Raw genomic sequence first — 17,724 nt, 5'->3', positions numbered from 1 at the left:
GTGTTCATCCATCCTGGTTTCCTTAAATGCTTCCCATTCTTCCTACTTTTCGGGATTGTTAACGATTGTGCTTTGAGAATCTCATTTTTAAAAATTTCCCATCCTTCCTGGACATTTTTGTCCTTAAGGACATCCAGCCATTGGATCCCTCCTATTCTCTTTCTGAGTCTCTTAAAATCTGCCTTTCTAAAATCTAACCTTGAAGTTTGAGTCTTCACATGTCTTCCTCCTCTAGTTAACCAACATTCTATAATAGCATGATCGCTGCCTCCTAGGGTCCCAGCCACCTTTACCTCCTCAACCATTTCCTCCCTGTTTATAAGGATTAGATCCAAAGTAGCAGATCCCCTTGTTTTCTCCCCTACCTTTTGGAAGATAAAGTTGTCAGCAAGAGAGGATAAGAATTTGCTTGACCTGTTAGTTTTACTTAAGAGAGATTCCCAACAAATGTCTGGATAGTTGAAATCTCCCATGACCACTACGTCATATTTTTTGGAGAACTTGGTCATTTGATACATAAAGAGTTCATCCATATCTTCAGCTTGCCCAGGTGGCCTGTAGTAAATGCCTACAATGGTGTTCTTTCCGTTGTTCTCTCCTTGTATTCTTACCCAAACAGTTTCCACAGAACTCCCAGTCTCTGAAGCTTCAATCTCTGTGCAGATATACGCTTTTCTAACATACAATGCAACACCTCCTCCTCGTTTATCAAGTCTGTTTCTTGCAAATAAGTTGTATCCTTTTAGCCTTTTATTCCAATCATGTGTATCGTCCCACCAAGTTTCAGTGATTCCAATGACATCATATTCCTTTTCCTGCATTAGTAGTTCCAATTCTCCTTGTTTGTTGCCCATGCTTTGTGCATTTGTATAAAAACATTTTAGTTTGTGATTGGTTTCTCTTCCTCCCATATTTTTATTATTTAGATTTTTTTGTCTTTGTTCTTCTTTTCCACTTCCAGTAGCAGAGATCTCAATAGTATTTGTCAGCTGTATGGCTTTTTCTGGCCTTTTGCTTCCCTTCCCACATTGTTCTAGTTTAAAGCTCTTCTGATGAGTGTAGCAAGGCGACTTCCAAATACATGTTTTCCAGTCTTCGTAAGGTGCACCCCATCTCTAGCAAGCAGTCCATCGTATAGGTAATTCATTCCGTGATCCAGAAATCCAAATCCTTGTTGACGGCACCATCGACGTAGCCAGTTGTTCACCTGTAGAATCTTATTCCACCTCATTGTTCCATGGCCATCCACTGGGAGGATGGATGAGAAGACCACCTGCGCTCCCAATTCTTTCACTTTCTTGCCTAAGTCTTCAAAGTCACTGCAGATGGTTTCCAGGTCCTTTCTTGCGGTGTCATTTGTCCCCACATGTATTAGCAGGAATGGGTAGTGATCTGTAGGTCTGAAGAGTCTTGATATCCTGTCAGACACATCTTTAATTTTTGCTCCTGGAAGACAGCATATTTCTCTTGAGGTTATGTCTGGTCTGCAGATAGCGGCCTCTGTTCCTCTTAACAGGGAATCCCCCATGACCACCACTCTCCGTTTTTTCTTCACAACATTCTTCTTTCTCCATCCAGGAGGATTCTGAGGGCTTACAAGGTTATTCATTGCTGGCAAAGTCTTATCTTGCTGTATTTCTTCATGGTTCTCCTGTGTGAGAGCCTGGTACTGGTTCCTGAGCAGTATGGGTGCTGACTGCCTCTCGATCCTCCTGCTTCTGTGGGTCACATGCTTCCATTCCTCTGTTTCTTCAGGTGCAGTTCGAATTTCTTCTCTTTCTGAATCATGAAGAGATAATTCTGCTCCGTCTAAGAACTCTTCACCTTCCTTAATGATTTTCAAGGTAGTTAACCTCTCTTCTAGATTTCGCAACTTTTCCTCCAACAGGGACACAAGCTTGCATTTCTGGCATGTGAAGTTTGGCTTTTCCACTGGCAAGTCTGTGAACATGTAGCAGGATATGCAGCTCACCAAATGGCTCCTGGACTCTTCCATGTTCTTATTGTTAATGTTCTGAAAACAGTGAAAAAAGCTTAAAAAAAAAGCTTCAAAATGCCGGCGCGCGGTTTACCGATGTCCTCTTTTCAGCTCCAACAGCCAAAATCCAGTGTTCTTTGAGCTCGCGGAGACTCTTCACTTACCCCAAAATGCAGTGGGAATATGCAAATTATCTCCTCAGGACTCCTAGGTAACGAGCTGTAAACAAAAGAAGATTGTTAATATCTCGAACAGCTAAAAATTTTAATAAGCAATAAATTGTAAAAGTACAAGAATTATCCGACAATATCCATCTATAGGATGGGAATAACTTTTTATTTGTAAATCAGGGTCATTTATAGTCTTTGTCCCAAAGCTTGCAGAATCAAATCTGCATATAAAAACACCCTCCTGGTTGCTTGGGGTGGTCCTGTGCAAAACTAGGATGCCATAGATATGTGTAGACATTCTAGAATCCTAAGGACTCTATGGATTAAAAAAAAACTGCACACGACGTCTCTTTCAGGAGGATTCCACCTGGAATCCGCCTGAAAAAGCTCCGCGAAACCACCGTAAAAAAAAAAAAAAAACATAATCCACAACAATGTAAAAGCGACACTGTTCATGTTCAGTCTGTTTGGACACTGTGAAGCTCTAAAGAGAAGTAACATGTTAAAAAAAAAAGACGCCTCAAAAATACTACAGCAAAACTGTCAGAGATTCCCCTTGAGGGGAAAGACTACCTGCTTTTCCTGGAGCGGTTTCGCCTAGGAAAGCCTCAGAATTAAGATGCCATGTGCACACACCCTTAAAGATAAAGAGCTCTTCCAGGAAAGAAATGTAGTCCACAATAATTAATATACGGAAGTCCCAACATTAAGAGGATTCTAAATTTTTATATTCCGGTATTCTTTTATTTCTGAGCATTAATTTGATTTAGTGAATTCTGCATTTTTCAGAAACTTTAAGCTCCACAATTACAACCCTTTTTTTTTTGTTTTTTTGTTCTCTTTATATTTTAAATACTTGAGATGAAGCTTTTTTTTTTTTTAATTTAATAGGTTCTTTTTTGTTTTTTAAAGAATTTAATAAAATCATCACGGGATTCCGAATGAGTGTCTGTCTGTACACGTGGGGAGGTAGACAGGTTGCTTTTCGGGTGGTTTGCTCTAGCACGCAGCTATAATAATCTGGAGGAGTTCTTTGTTTAGTTAGAGCTGAAGTACTCGAGTACTTTACATCTCTTCAGAGTCTAGAGAGCTGCGGACCAACACATCCTGAAGAAGCTCTGGCCTAGGTTGGGCTGATTTAAGTAAAAATACAAAGAAAGAGTCAGATAATCCGATCTACCAGTGATCTGATTGCACAACCCCGCAACTTTTTTTTTGTTTGGCGTTAGTTTTTGTAAAGGAGAATTGGTGATCTTCATTAAGGAGTAACCATCATTTTTTAATTTTTATTTCATGACTCAATAGTACACATGAAAATAAGAAACTTTGTAATATATCTTATCAGAGAAATCTTCTTCTTTCTCTTCCTGGACTGATATTTCACTCAATTCATGGCTAAAATAAGTATTCAGTGATTAAAGAGTTTCACATTACAGTTGGTGCTCATAAGGTTCTATGGTGGGAGGGAGGAGATGCTGCAAGTTCTCCTGAAAAGTTTATAAGCACCAACCGTCATCTCCTATCTCAGTAATGGGAAAGTCTGTCTTCAGTGAATACAGATTTTACCTTTAAATTGAGAATTTTGAGAATGAAAGATCAGGAGGATAAAGGAGCCGATTTCTCTTATAAGATACATTACAAAGTTTCTTATTTATATGTGTACCATGTATGTATGGGGAAAAAAATTAAAACCACGGTCATTAAATTCTATGGCTCTATGGTAGGAGTAGCGCGCACACTTGACCAATTCTCCCATAGAAGTGAATGTATCGGCGATCTCACATGTGCACTACTGATCCATTCATACAGAGAATCCTCAGCAATCATACATATATCACTAATCTCATTGATATTTAAAGGGATTCTCTTATAATCCTATGTGCAGGAGCACACCACTCCTCTGCCTTGTTGTGGAGTGGTGTGCTCCTGAAGATTGGAAGTTCAGGCCTTCGACATGGCGGAGCCATTTTCCCGAATTGCTTGTGCTTCGATGGTAGCTTTGCCATCTAATCAGTAGGGGAGCTGAGAGTTGGACCCCCAGCGATCTTCGATAAAAGCAATTGTTATCTGATGTTATCCATTTCAGTAATATATTAGAAATATAAAAAGCAGAGAGAATATAAAACAATGAACGTCTTTCTAAGAATTACAGCCTATTAGGGGCTATTAGGATGTTGAGTCGTGCGATAAGCTCCGCCACTTCTGGGAATGTCATAGGTTTTTATTGCGCAGATACATTTCACAATGAAATTTACAACTTTTAGATATTTATTTGAACAACAGAGAAGTCTTTGTTATGTAAGATTGTAGGCTTGATCCATTCTGAAAACACTGATCCCGTGCTGCGCGCCGCCGTAGAGCAAACACTTAAAATGCCAGCAACGGTCTTTAAAATCCGATACTTGCTGGATTGAAGTCGCTGGACACTGGGCTAAAAGGACAACAGGTGACTAGTCCCACACGCAGGCACACATGTCTGACATAGGCCCCTGCGTCCCATAGAAATCCGAGGATATTAGGTTTATTAGCTGATGAGACCATTTGTTTTCATGTTTCTGTGGGAAGGGGGGGCTTCTTTTCTATTTATTCTTCTTTTTACTAAAATTTTTCGCTCATTCTTTGAAAAATTATGGAATCTGTATGGGATCCATATTTAGTCTATGCGTTTCAGATGTTAAGCGCACCCTTGATCATGATTAAGGGTGCGCTTAGCACCTGAAACGGGTAGATGTTGAGATGTTGAAGTTTTACCAATTGGTATCGCACCATGAATAAACAAAAATTGCTTTCCTTGAAGCTGGATCACCTTCTTTTCTTCCTGATTGTGGCGTGCAAGCCATCCTTGCTCCGGACCGCATCGCGTATGCATTACCGTGAGCTGGAATATCCGTCTCTTTCCCATCGATTTTCAGTCCATAATGGGGTCAGGAAAACTGATTGTCCTTAGTCGGAAACTTTCTGTTTGAAGTCAATACCTTTCCCTCACTCAACGGTACAACACGGTCTTCAGTCTTCTTGAATTTACGACATATCTAAAAAACACATCCCATAGCAATGATGATAAAACACCAAGAATGAGAGCAAGAACAAAAAAATTACAGGTAGGTAAAATTACAGGATGGGGACCAAAATCCATATAGAAGATGTTAACAGAAGATTTAAAAAACCTTGTTATATTGTTCGGCGCATGCACAATGAAGGACAACGTTCTGCTCTATCAACCAACATTTACCGGATGCCACTGGAGAGGACATCCCCAACCAGTGGGACGTTTAAACAATAAGGAGAAAAAGGCCAGCTTGACTTCAGTCTAGGGATTAAAGTTATTTCTCCCCGATATGCCAAATCTGAAGATAAGAAATTGTGTCCTAAATATCAGGTTGTTGGCGGTTTAGGGGACCAAAGCTGGTTCCTAATAAGTAGTCTTCCCAAGGGTGGCCAAAATTGTGCAATAAGGTTTACGGTGCATTCTTAATGTGACACCAACCCAAGTGAACCCAACTTCACAGTGTATGCACCAGATTTTGGCTTGGTATGTAATAGTTATGCCAAATCTGCTAAAAATTTTACGAACATATGTAGATAACGGAGCGGTTGAGACTAAAATCCTGCTTACAGGTTCATATCCGAAGGTTTTATAAAGGTCCAAAGTTGGCTTACAGGTTTTAGTCCTCCCTTGCTAAGCCTGACCAAAATTTTAGGTATGCATCGTGAACTTTCCAGAGAATGCGCAATGCACTATTGAACCCAGCTTCAATACACACACAAAAGTTTTTGACCTGGCTGGTAATGATGTTCTCGGTCCTAAGGGGGGTCAACATGGTTGGAATTGGGGTGCAGACAACTTGACTCCTCTCGTAATGGTCTCCACCTTTCTTGACTGCAAAGAGATGAGTAGCACACGGCCCACGCAGTGTTCATTTTTTTTATGACAACGAGGCATCTACTGGACCTGTTTGGGGGGGAATAAAACAAGAAAAATAAATATAATACAATATGTTAAGTTACATATAATATAATCACAACCAAGGATAATTAAAATCTACATAATAAGGCAGAACAGTCACGTCAGCTCTCGAAAATAAATAACTTAATTGGCGTGACGTAAAGCAAGCTCCATGAAAGCCAAGGAACATACAGGGCTCTTGTGAGGGCTATTTTTTTCCCCTTCGCCTCAGACGGCAGAGATCACAGCTGTTTTTCAGGGATCTTGTGTTAAAAGAGGTTTAGCGAGAATGCATTGCAGCAAGTGGTATGCACTAAAATAATATCAATGTGCGTGCGAGGACACTTTCACTACCGCTTTGAAGGATTTCGTAGAAGCAGCTGTAAAGCAGAAGCGTGTATTTGTACCTGTGTGGCAGGAAATATTGCACAAAAGACCACAAAATAGGAATTATTACATACAGGCTAGAAGAAGAAGAAGTGTGGAAGCTAAAAGAAAAATAGATTTCCTATGTGGCTTTATGCCATTGACATACACGAAGCCACGTTTTTGGGCATCATTCAGATTTCCTCCTAAAGAGCATATCCTCCTATGCTCAAAAAACAATTGTAAAGCAAATATCAGAGTCACTAGTTACCCCTAAGTGACACATTAAAGTCGGATGACTCCCCCGATATCATCTATGTAATGGATATTTTTCTGACTCTTCTCCGGCAGATGATGTTGATCTCTATCAAGTAAGCTGCCGCCAGCTGATTCTGGCAGCAGCTCTTTCATAGAAAACACAGGAGTGCTCAGCCAATCCATAGAATCCTGTGTATGGGGGTATCAGAAGAGATAGCCATTGGCCAACGTCCCTGGAATAGCCGAGTGAAGACCAATTTGCTTGCTACTGTGAATCCAAATTTGCCATGTAGGGGGTATACATTTCATAATTAAAAGGGTGCTCTTAGACTTTTATTAAGGATGGGTGGTCTCCTGCAAAAAACATATACACAGTCATAGCAGCTTGTGCCTGATACAAGTGAATGGGACTGAGCTGCAATACTAGACCTGGCCACAACTCTGTGTATGGTGCTGTGTCCAGAGGTGCAGTTGTACCTTGTCCTTAATGAGAAGATTAAAAGCACAAAAGACCTGTGATAGTAGGGGTTCCTGTTGGAGAATTTGCCTTGGTACCCATGAGCTTGGAGTTGGGCCACTGGCTGTACCAGTGCACAGGCTTGGACTGGCCCACAAGAGAACAGGACAATCCTCTGGTAGGCCGCCCCTGTGAAGGAATGCTAATGAGTAGTGCTATTACACTTGATTCACAATTTTCAGAAAAAGGTATAATCGAATTATTCATTAAATACTCTAGCCAAATTAATATTATATAGAAGCAAAAATAAATGTGTGTTCTAGGGTCAGATTATTTTTGCATGAAGTTGAACAGTGGACCTGAAGAATCAATGTTACTGGGGGGCCATTTGGACATCATAGATGCTAGATATCCAAAGACTAACAAAAACCAACCCTTGTGCTAGCCCAGGTTTTCTTGATAAAAATTGCTATTTCAGAGCCATTATGTCACAATTCTGTTGTCAGATTACCCAGGCTCCTACCCTGTCCCTAACGCTAGGGGCGCCCAGCTATCCCTGCTCCCCAGGTTACTTCTGATAGTGAAGACGCCAGGGCCACGTACCTTGCTGAATTCCTGAATCAGCCCTATATCTGTCACCCTTCCCCATGCAAGGAATTGGGGAGGATTAGTGTATGTATATGCACTCACAGAGAACAGAGAGGAACACCGGGGAGAAAAGGAAGGGAAACTAAATATGAGAGGATGAGGAATTGCACACAGCCAAAACACCGAACAACAATTGCAGATAAACACTCCAAACGCCTCTACCAACAACTGACACCTCCACTCCTCACCAGGCGGTGCAAGATTTAACAGGGGCAATCCATATTGCCAGAGGTGAGTATATATAGGAGAGAGGAGTGGACAATACTGAACAGCTGAGACCATCCAAGCTGGGAAGCTTCAGAGACTCCAACCTGAACAGATTAAGCCATGCACTGCTAACAGAAATCTGCACCATTTAATATGAAGAAGTGCTTCTAATCAGTGCAGGAGTACGGGAAATCAGACGCTGCGGTCTTCTGACCCCTCTCTGTGTCGTGGTAAGCCCGTGACACATGACTTGCATGAACTGCAGTGGTGACCATTTGCGGTAATTTTTAAGCCACAGGACCACAGTCGGCTGTGAATGTGCTTCCTTATGGGGAAATGAGATTACTTGGGTGCCGTTGCACCCGCTAGCTTATTATGGCATCTGATAGGGATCTGTCTTGGCTTCAGATTTTCTTTTGGAGATACAAGACAACAGGAGGAGCTATAAAACATAACCTGGTGATTTTTTTTTTTTACAATATTCTGCTCACATACGTAGTCTGCACACAACAGCGAAAGTACACCTGTTAATATGAAACATCTAACCAAACAAGCAGCGAGACAAAAGAAGGCGAATGAAGAAGCACCACATCAAATAGTCGCGAGGTTGAAAGATTACCCTCTCTGTAGACTCAGGCAACAAAGCCGTTTATACGGGAGGCTCACTCTTTAGGCATGCAAAACCATGCAAAGTGATATTCTTGTTTTGTGAAGCGCGCTTTTGTAGTCTCCCAGGTGCACTGAGGTCTTTCTATTTTGCCTGACAGGCAAGATGCCTGCGACTAATCTTCTAAAAACGTCCTTATTCTGAAATCCCAGCAAGCCCAGAGAGGCCGCATTTCATCCCTCAAAAGTTTAAAATAGAATTTTTTATTTATTTTTTTATTTCGAATGGACATATAAGTTTAACATTTTGTATCTACCGAAATGTATACGATGCCCGAAACGCGTTTTACAACTAGTGATTGTTAAATTTGAAATTCAAATTTTTTTTTTTTAACATTGAAAAAAGTTACCATGCGGATTATGCTCTCAGTTACTTGAAAAATGGCATATAAAAATATAATCTATCAAGTTAATGAAATTCTACAGCATAGGGTACAATCATAGGGTAAAAGAGACAAATGCTCTTGTTGTCCTGCTAGAATTGGAGATCATGTGAGGACATAATTTTCTTAATTCCAACTGCAAAAGTAATCTTGTAAGCTGCATAATCAAGGCCATATAAAGATCTGAGGAAGCCCCTGAGCGAAACGTTGTGTGGGGCCCATTTTTTTGCAATTTTTACGTGGGTTATAAATTTGAGCTGTAGGTAAAAAAAAAGAATATTATGCTATAGTATATAAAGATTACCAACAAGAAAACAATCAGGGTAATGGTAAAAAAAAAAATAAAATAAATGCACCGTATTGGGCCCAAAAATGGCACCATACTGTGCCCACATAGCTCCCCAATTTTTTTTTTCACAAACTGCCCACATAATAGTTATACACTCTAACAGCTTCATATTTTACCCACATATCAACCCCATGCTATGCCAAGTTCAGCTTGATTCTGTATCCAAATAAAAACACCATGCTGAGCCCAAAATAACGCTATACTGTGCCCAAATATAACACTATACTGTGCTCAAAAATAACACTATACTGTGCTCAAAAATAACACTATACTGTGCTCAAAAATAACACTATACTGTGCCCAAAAATAGCGTTATACTGTGTCCAAAAATATCACTATACTGTGCCCAAAAATAACGCTATACTGTGCCCAAAAATAACACTATAATGTTCCCTAAAATAACTCTAATCTGTGCTCAAAAATAGCACTATACTGTGCCCAAAAATAACGCTATACTGTGCCCAAAAATAACACTATACTGTGCCCAAAAATAACGCTATACTGTGCCTAAAAATAACACTATACTGTGCCCAAAAATAAATCTATACTTTGCCCAAAAATAGCGTTATACTGTGTCCAAAAATATCACTATACTGTGCCCAAAAATAAACCTATACTGTGCCCAAAAATAATGCTATACTGTGCCCAAAAATAACACTATACTATACCCAAATAATAACACTAATGCTCCCAAATAACAAGACCTTTCTATAATCAGGATGCCACCTATGTGAACTCACAGTCAGCCTCTACTGTGAACCATTTTTGAAGCCCCTGGATGGCAGAGCCCCCCGGACATTTGCTCTTTTTAACCCACACCCACTATCTGAGAGTGAACATGCCTTTATTTTACCCATTTTCATTAGTTTCTACTGTTGCATTGTAACTCACAATGAATATGAAACATGCCTCTTCATACATCTAACAGAGTAGACAGAACATTAGCAAATAGGAGTTATAGCAACCAATAAAGACAAATAGGGAATTGTGTGAAGTTTGGCCAGTATTAAAGGGGATTTCCATATTTGGCAAAGCAAAAATATTTAAGGGGAAACCCCATGTAGCTTTTCGACTGCGGTTAAGACGCTCATAGTGCTTATTATATTTAACTGTATTATAAAAATGTCTTTGTACTTTCTATTACTAGCTTATTTTACTAGTTTGGATGATTGTTACTATATGTAGTTGATGTGCCTTATTTATTTAGTGCAGCACTGCAAAACCAACACTTGCTTTATGGCAGGAGAATAGTAGAAAATATAATAGTGACAGAATTGCCAAGAGCAATGCTCTCTAAGAAATTCATTAAAATTTAGATTTGTTTTGATAGATTCCAAGGTTTTTGATTATTTGGTGTTTATGTTGGATTTTAACCTGTCTGATGCTTAGTTTTTGCTGAAGATAGGCATTTCTGAGTTGAAACTGAAGCTGCTTGTCTCACTTTAATGAGAAAACATTCTTTTTTGGACAAGTAGTGATAGAAGATGGATGATTACCATCAAGGGTCGGATAAACAATAATGTATATGGGGACCATACCACCCACTATAACCCTTTATCACTGGGGGTCCCAATACTGATTAAGAGAATGGGGGACCTAACGTCCCCTTTGTGACTAGAGCAATAGTGAGCACTGAGCATGTGCGACCACCCCTGCCATAGATCAGTGGTCACACATGCTCAATTTCATTCAATTCACACTCTTTCAGACCACCATTCTACTGATTTGTGGGGGTCTTAACAGCGAATCCCCAAGTTATCACTCATTTATTACCTATCCTATGTTATTTAAATCTTTAAAGCGAACCTCCACCCTGGTACCGAAAAGTAAGTAAACATTCTTCATGTATAGCCACCCTACCTTGTGCCCCCCATTTTCCTACTGCTCCCTATATATACTCATTTTTCAGTGGCAGAGTGGAGGGTCGCTATAAAGGCAACCTGTCATGTTGTAAATGAAGCCCGATCTGTGCACAACATGGTATATAGAAGGAAAAGCTGAGCAGAATTATAGTGAGGTTGTTGGAAAAGATTCAGTATTACTTATATTTTATTCACTGCAATCCCTGGCGCTTGCATGCATAGGAGTCCAGTAGGCGGTCCTACTCAGTGATTGACAGCTATCGCCACATGCGTAGTCATAGAGTAGAGACTGTCAATCAATGAATAGCACCGCCCACCGGACTCATCATAGAATAGGACTGCCCACCGGACTCATCATAGAATAGGACAGCTCACTGGACTCATCATAGAATAGGACTGCCCACCGGACTCATCATCATAGAATAGGACCGCCCACTGGACTCATCATAGAATTAGGACTGCCGACTGGACTCATCATAGAATAGGACTGCCCACCGGACTCATCATAGAATAGGACAGCTCACTGGACTCATCATAGAATAGGTTCCCACTGGACTCATCATCATAGAATAGGACCGCCCACTGGACTCATCATAGAATAGGACAGCTCACTGGACTCATCATAGAATAGGTTCCCACTGGACTCATCATCATAGAATAGGACCGCCCACTGGACTCATCATAGAATAGGACCGCCCACTGGACTTATCATAAAATTAGGACTGCCCACCAGACTCCTCATAGAATAGGACTGCCCACTGGACTCCTCATAGAATAGGACCGCCCACTGGACTCATCATAGAATAGGACCGCCCACTGGACTTATCATAAAATTAGGACTGCCCACCAGACTCATCATAGAATAGGACTGCCCACTAGACTCATTATAGAATTAGGACAGCTCACTGGACTCATCATAGAATAGGACTGCCCACTGGACTCATCATAGAATTAGGACAGCTCACTGGACTCATCATAGAATAGGACTGCCCACTGGACTCATCATAGAATTAGGATGGCTCACAATCATAGAATAGGACTGCCCACTGGACTCATCATAGAATAGGACTGCCCACTGGACTCATCATAGAATAGGACTGCCCACTGGACTCATCATAGAATTAGGATGGCTCACAATCATAGAATAGGACTGCCCACTGGACTCATCATAGAATAGGACTGCCCACTGGACTCATCATAGAATAGGACTGCCCACTGGACTCATCATAGAATTAGGATGGCTCACAATCATAGAATAGGACTGCCCACTGGATTCATAATGGAATAAGACAGCTCACTGGACTCATCCTAGAATAGGACCGCCCACCGGACTCATAAATACAAATACCATGGATTTTAGTGAATAAAATACAAGTTATACTGAAACTTTTCCCGCAACAATGTATATCACTCTGATCAGCTCCTCCGGCTCTATAACATCCTGTCTGCAGATCAGATACTGTTTTCAACAAGACAGATTCCCTTTCCAAGGATTGGAAAAACCAGTCTGCTTTTTTTTTTCTGGAAACAGCACCTCTCTCATTGGTTTTGTCGAGTATTACAGTTCATCTCCTTTTTTATAAATGGGACCCAATGGCAAGAAATAGGTGTGTGTGTGTGTGTGTGTGTATATATGTGGATATATATATATATATATATATATATATATATATATATACATACAGATAGGTATATATATATACACATAGATATATATATACACACATATATAGACAAGCTCTGCCTGTGGGTATATAGATATATATGTGTACGTACATTGTTAAGCTCTGTATAAACCTCATGGGAAAGACTCGTCGGAACAATTACGTTTCACTGTTAAGATCGTTGGAAATCAATCCCCGTCCTGTCTGGATAAATTAAAACTGAGGAAACTTTATAAAAACATAATATGAGAAGCAATTATTTCTGCTTATTTCATAGTGCCAGCGCTCCAGTCCAATGTAAACGTATAGCCAGATTTGGGGCAACTAGAGAGAACAACATCAATCTCTCACACAAAAGTGTATTCACGCGCAGAATGCTCCAGGGTGAGCAAAACAATGGCGTGTTTATCAGACTGCTGGCAAGCACGCCTTCAGGTAACATGTCTGTACAGCCACACAGCCTCTTTGAACACAATAGAGAGTGGCTCCATCCCAAACCTTCACAATCTGACTCTTTTATGTGGTCGCACAGCCATAGTGGTGACGAAAATGACACTACATTTCTACTACTGTCACCAGTGTTTTTACTAGTGACCTATTTCTATGGTAACCAATGAAAAATGTCACTTTCGAGGCCTAGTTACATAGACGTTGCTAAAATCTAGTGGTGTTGCCCATAGCAACCTGTCAGGGCCCATATTTCTTTAAGACCGGTTGCCTTGAAAAACTTATTTTTTGCATTAGTTTTGATGTATGTATTAAGGAGGTCTGGGGTCTGTTTTCATTTAGGGGTCTCTATTTGTTTAGGCTATCTGGACTAGGGTTTATATTTTCTTAGGGGGTCTGGTCTGGGAGCTGTATGTAGGGTGCCTGGTTTGTGGTCTGTATTTAGGGACCTTGGTCTGTATTTCTTTTGGGGTCTGGTCTGGGGTCTCTATTTAAGGGGTATGGTTGGGGTCTATTTGTTTAGGCGGTCTGGTTTGGGGCACGTGTTTTCTTATGGGACTGATCTGGGGTCTGTATTTATTTAGAGGGTCTAGTCTGGGGTCTGTATTTATTTAGAGGGTCTGGTCTGGGGTCTATATTTATGGGGTCTGGTCTGGGGTCTGTATTTATGGGGTCTGGTCTGGGGTTTGTATTTATTTTATTTATTTAGGTGGTCTGGCACGAGGTCTGTATTTCTTTAGGAGGTTTGGTCTGAGGATTGTATTTATTTATGAGGTTTGGTCTAGAGTCTATTTATTTAGGGGGTCTGGTCCAGGGGTCTGTATCTATATTTACTCAAAGAGATCTTTTTAAGGGAACTGATCGATGATCGGTTTATTTTAGAGGTCTATGGTCTGTATTTATTTTGGGGTCTGGTCTGGGATCTGTATTAAAAGTGTCTGTGGGGAATTTTGGGAGCATCATTTCAGGTGTGCATTCCTTTTAGGGTATGATGAATGGGATCATAGGCATTACTTCAGGATTAGGAGTCAAATGCCTAAGGTTGGCGGAGTACTCGATATAATTTGGTTCATCCCTTACAATACTTGGCTTCAAACTTCACTTTTCGGAATCTCTCTGAAAAGTTAGTCCTTAGTTTTTACTTGCTTTTGGAAAAAGTTGGGTGACATCCAGTTACCCTCTGTTAGGTACGTAAAAATAAGTACAGTAAATTTGCTATTTTGGAGTCTTGGCAAACTGAATGGTGACTCACATGGGACCTGTAAGGGCCGCCATATTGGATGTCACCAAACTTTTCCAGCTATAACAGGAGGAGGATATCTCAACACGACCTAAAGTTCCAGATTACTTTTTTAACATTAGATGGAAATGCCCTATAAGCAAAAAAGTGATAACAGCCTGCCCATCTATCACGTACGGGGTGTTTATTCTAATCTGCGCTAGACCATATGGCACCTTAAAAAAGCAGAAATGCACTTTATGACTTAACACCACTTAGCAAGTATGGCACACAGCCGCTCCAAGGCTTAACAAGTGCAAACCACATACGAGTAAGCTTAGCCAAGTTTAGCCAAGTCATTTTCTCTTGGCCGGCGACGCTGAAGACTTTGTGCAGATGTAATGGATTACAAATATAGGACTGATTTATTCGCTACTTTTCGTTTCTCGCACGGCGAGCGGCGTTCTAATGTCACTTATTTCACTATCATTAGGTTGAACTTAAACCCCTGAGACATTTTCAGTTAATAGTCATTGAATGTAATTTACCGGACAGTTCTGTTCTTCTACCGGGACCTGAAAATATTTTTACATAAAACATACATTGCTGGTAATACGGCGCTGAAGAAACACCGCCGTGTGATAAGGGATCGCGGAAATCCCATCAATAGCTCATTGTAGAAAACGCCAGGTGTGATAGCGGAAACTATTAGATGATTCTTATCAAGTGAGCATGTATGTAGCCCTCCATGTTTCTGAATCACCTTCACAGACAATATATAATCTGGCATCTTTGTACTATCCCTTCATTGCCCTTTTTGCATTTTTTATTTGTTTTTCCGTTTAGATTTTTATTCTGTAATTAAATAAAATTTGGGTCATCGCCACAACTTTTTAGGCCACATCCTCTACATATTCCCTTGCCCTTGATCATCGAGTATTATGCACAGGGCTGGCTCCAGGTTTACGTGAGGCCTTGGCCAAGTGAGTCAACTTATTTTTCTATTCTTCATTCTCGTCTTCCAAGAGTTATAACTTTTTTTTTCAGTTGATAAAGTCGTATCAGAGCCCAAACAACTTTCTGATCTCTTTTTCTTACTTTTTTTGGGGGAAATAAAGTGACCAAAAAAATTGTTTCTGCCATTTTAAGGTTTCTTTTTTTGCTTTGTCATTTAGCATATGGATAAATATTAGGCTATTTTATTTATTCGGACATTTACGCACATGGCAGTGAAAAATATTACAGATATTTCAATATATTGTAAAATTATTATGAAGCCCAGCGACAGGTAACATGGCAGACACTGGGGGCCTTCACTAGGCCCATACCGTGACAACACTATTGGCTCCTAATTTCCAACCTTTTAAATGCAGCTGTCATATCTGACAGAGGCGCCTAAGGGGTTAAAGGGAAGCTATCATCAAAAGATGACCTTTTGTTAAAATCAGGTTTTTGTTTTTAATTCATTTTTTTTGCAAGTTATTTTCACAATCCATATTAAAAATAAAAAAATAGAAAACTTGCAATTTTAATGTCCACTGGGACTTTAAAGACTCTAATGTTTGACCCTGTTCTTATGAAGTATTCAGATATATTGGGCTAGTGAAGGGCAGGATATTCAGTATTAGCCCTTATGGCACGGACAGCGTTAATGTGACGATTGTCTGCACCCGCCGTATGCTCCTGCCCAGCGTTTCTTCCCATAGAACGGCCTCTTCTAATCTCTTCCTGGCAGAACACTCCATGTATTGATGCAGGTTTGTGTTACACGGCAAAGCAAATAAATCTGAAACGTCTCTGATCCTCAAAGGCAAACATATAATGAAACAAAAATATACTTTTCTTTTTTTTTTTCATTAAGAGAATTGCCAAAAAATCACGCCCAAGTGCGCTGTCCCCGGGCCCAGGTGTGTGGTTGTTATGGCGGTACAAATTTTTAGCGGATGACAAATTTTACTGAAAACACTTTTCTTTGACTGGTTTCTCGGGCTCATGTAACGTTAGACACTCAGAGGACAGAACATCATGGATTTCTTGTCGCCGGTTCCTGCAGTTTGTGTTTCAGATATTATCATGTAATAAAGTTTACTTATTAATCACAACTATTTTTAGCTGCTGTGTTCGACCGATGTATAGAAAGGGCATGTTTTCGAGAAATCCGTACATTATATGGTTCCCTACCGAAAGAGAATTTCCTCTAAAATAAAAACATTTTCAGTAAATATAAATCCTCAATTCGTCAAGTGGTTAAAAATTATCTTCATCTGTTTTGATTAAGTCTGTCTTTTTAGGAAAGATAGTTGGGAGCCAATATGGCCGCCCTATCGGTTCTCCATTATGGTTGAAGTATACCTACATAAATTCAAACTATAACTGGCCTGATTAGTCCGGAACAGTCCTGGAATATTTGTGGTGTCTTGGGCCAAAACCGGTGGGGTCTATACAAATCACATCCTCAAATTGGTATTTCCACTTGGTACTGCGGCGAGACTAAATAGTTCCTAAATTACCAGCACCAATGTTGTATATCACAGTGTCTGCCACCACTTTTATCCAATAGAGGTAGACCTAGTTTTACTGCGGGAAAACAATATGTGGGCGATACGACAGTCCAGTGTGTCATTTTTTTGATACAGAAATAAAATTTTGTCAGATTTTTGTGTAATAGACTTGGTGTCATTATATAATTTTGTGACACAGAATGGAATTATGTTCAATTTTTTTTTTTGACAGATTATGATTTGGTGGCACAGTAAAAGTATGGGCTATTTGACAATCTATCGTACGTATTTGTGATTTTTTTTTTGTGGGACAGATTGCTGTTTGGCAGCACGGTTATATTTTCTGCAATTTAACAGTCCATCATATCTTTTTTTTATGATACTGAATGGAATTTTGCAAACTTTTCTGTTGAAGAATTTGGTGGGCGCAAGTAAAAAAATGTTGCCATTCGACAATTTTTCATACAGTCTACATGAAAAGCCGCAGCACAAGACGCTTTATGAGACTTTCAGCACAAATTCCGGCAAGAAATTCTCCAGTTGAGATGACTAACGCTTTGTTAATCCTCAGCCACGTTGTCGGGTTCTGCGGAGTAGAAGAAT

General features: G+C 40.1%; 1 protein-coding gene and 1 long non-coding RNA gene across 2 annotated transcripts in view; one reads left to right on the top strand and one right to left on the bottom strand.

Annotated features, from left to right (window-relative positions):
* Nucleotides 1–17,724, top strand: part of RUNX1 (RUNX family transcription factor 1) — a 99,871-nt gene that overhangs the window by 56,851 nt on the left and 25,296 nt on the right. The gene's annotated exons all lie outside the window — the stretch shown is intronic.
* LOC141237910 (uncharacterized) overlaps nucleotides 4,482–17,724 on the bottom strand; it is a 46,151-nt gene continuing 32,908 nt past the window's right edge. Inside the window, exons 3-4 of the long non-coding RNA XR_012303435.1 lie at nucleotides 5,928–6,100; nucleotides 4,482–5,180 (exon numbers count right to left, since the gene is read on the bottom strand). This is a non-coding gene — a long non-coding RNA (uncharacterized lncRNA). The remainder of the gene's footprint in view (nucleotides 5,181–5,927; nucleotides 6,101–17,724) is intronic.

This window comes from Phyllobates terribilis, unplaced genomic scaffold, assembly GCF_046119375.1.
Source record: "Phyllobates terribilis strain yellow unplaced genomic scaffold, ASM4611937v1 Scaffold_2__4_contigs__length_985480577, whole genome shotgun sequence".
In the NCBI taxonomy this organism is placed as follows: Eukaryota; Metazoa; Chordata; class Amphibia; order Anura; family Dendrobatidae; genus Phyllobates; species Phyllobates terribilis.
The sequence above is the reverse complement of the archived record's forward strand: the minus strand, read 5'-3'. Positions and strand labels throughout refer to the sequence as shown.